Raw genomic sequence first — 1,779 nt, 5'->3', positions numbered from 1 at the left:
TATCATTTACTATGATATGAATATAATATTAAACACTTCAATTTTTTGGTGTTGTAAAAACGTTTTGTCAAAAAGAAAGAAAGGAAAAGAAAACTATTCTACATACACTACAAAGGTGCCCGATTTTGTAATCCAGTTTTCTTGAAGTATATAGAAGCCATTTATATACAGGAATTACAGCTATATAAATGGCACTAGGTAATTTTGATTTTATACTTTTTAAAAATCTGTCTTCTCCAAGTAATCCCCAATAAGCTTATGTATATTATAATAGCAATCATTAGAAATGAAATTCTTAAGAATAGGCCTTCTCTTTTCTTCAGTTTCAGCAGTACAGGAGATTCTGAGGTTGTTTAAGCAAGACAACCACAAAGAAGAACGCAAACGTGGAAGCAAAATTTTCATGATTATCTATATAAACTCACTATGCCAGTAACTAATGACAATGTTTTGGGTTTTCTAGAACCCAAAACCTTCTCAAATTATGTTACAATTATGTGTTTATTTTATTTATTTGTGTATCTGACTTTAATAGTAGATACTGTTTAGAAGAAAATACTTAGAGGGTCTTCCCTGGTGGTCCAGTGGTTAAGACTCTACACTTGCACTGTGGTGGGCATGGGTTCAATCCCCGGTCAAGGAACTAAGATCCTGCCAGCAGTGTGACATAGCCAAAAAAAAATGCATTTGGATGCAAGCTAACACTATACTTATGATTTGGTCAAGTTGTATGTTCCTCTACCACTGTGTATTTGATATTTTACAGTTTAAATGAGAATAATTAATAATATGAAACTGTTTGGGATTTTGAAGTAACTGCTTATTAAAGGCTTTTCAAATATTTCTACTTTTTGGAATTTATTGAAAGTTTTTTGTGTCATGATTTTTTTTAATGTGGTCATTTTTTATGAGTATTTCATGGACTGTTGAGAAAAAAAATACATGTGCTCTATTTTCATGGTATGATTTGATACATATCAATCAGTTCTACTTTAAACTTATGCTATTTAGACCTTCCATATCCTTTCATATTTTTTATCCAAGCTATCATAAACTCCAGAGTAATCTGAAGTCCTTTACTACAACATGCTTCTATTTCTCTTTTTACCATCTATAATTTTTGCTCTATGATTTTTGTTGTTATGTTATTTGACACATAGATATTTATAACTGATATGTTTTTTTGCATTCTTCAAAACTACAAAGTACTGAATTTGGGGCTGAGTCATACTTTTCTGATACCATGATCCTAATCCCTCCATTTTTTAAAATGTGTCCTTTTTTAGTAGATTTTGCCCACTCTTCTATTCTAAGCGTCCTGAATTACTTTGTTTGGTGTGTCTCTTATACGACATAGAATTTGCATTCTTTTAATTCAATCTAATCTGAAATTCATATTTTCTGCTTTTATATATTTTAAAGACTTTTTCTGTATAGTCTGTTGGTTTGTTTTCTGTCTGAAGCTCTGAGTTTTAGGAAGATTTGTAGTTCTGTTCTGGTGATTATTCTTACTAATGCATTTAGCTAGTGCATAATAGTCTTCTGCTATGAGAAACAATAAAAATAGCATTTTCTCTTTCTTCCACATCCCTTTCTCTCCTCTACTACTCAAATCAATAATACTACCTTTCTTACTGTTATCTTTACACTGTTAAATATGTGTGTATCTATTGTTTGATTAATCAGCTTTTAATGATGTTATTTAAGTCAGAGTCACTATAGATGAGAAAATCAGCACTTTTAACTACTATCTGAACTCCACTTTTTGTAGGTTGTAAA

General features: G+C 30.6%; 1 non-coding gene across 1 annotated transcript; it reads left to right on the top strand.

The window, feature by feature from the left end:
• The first annotated feature begins 570 nt into the window (after window positions 1–570).
• TRNAA-UGC (transfer RNA alanine (anticodon UGC)) lies at window positions 571–643 on the top strand. Its single transcript has one exon. It is a non-coding gene; the product is annotated as a tRNA-Ala (tRNA).
• Window positions 644–1,779: the final 1,136 nt, after the last annotated feature.

Source organism: Giraffa tippelskirchi, chromosome 13 (assembly GCF_054371585.1).
Source record: "Giraffa tippelskirchi isolate mGirTip1 chromosome 13, T2T-mGirTip1v1.2.pri, whole genome shotgun sequence".
In the NCBI taxonomy this organism is placed as follows: domain Eukaryota; kingdom Metazoa; phylum Chordata; class Mammalia; order Artiodactyla; family Giraffidae; genus Giraffa; species Giraffa tippelskirchi.
Note: the sequence above shows the minus strand (reverse complement) of the source record. Positions and strands in the feature narration are given on the sequence as shown.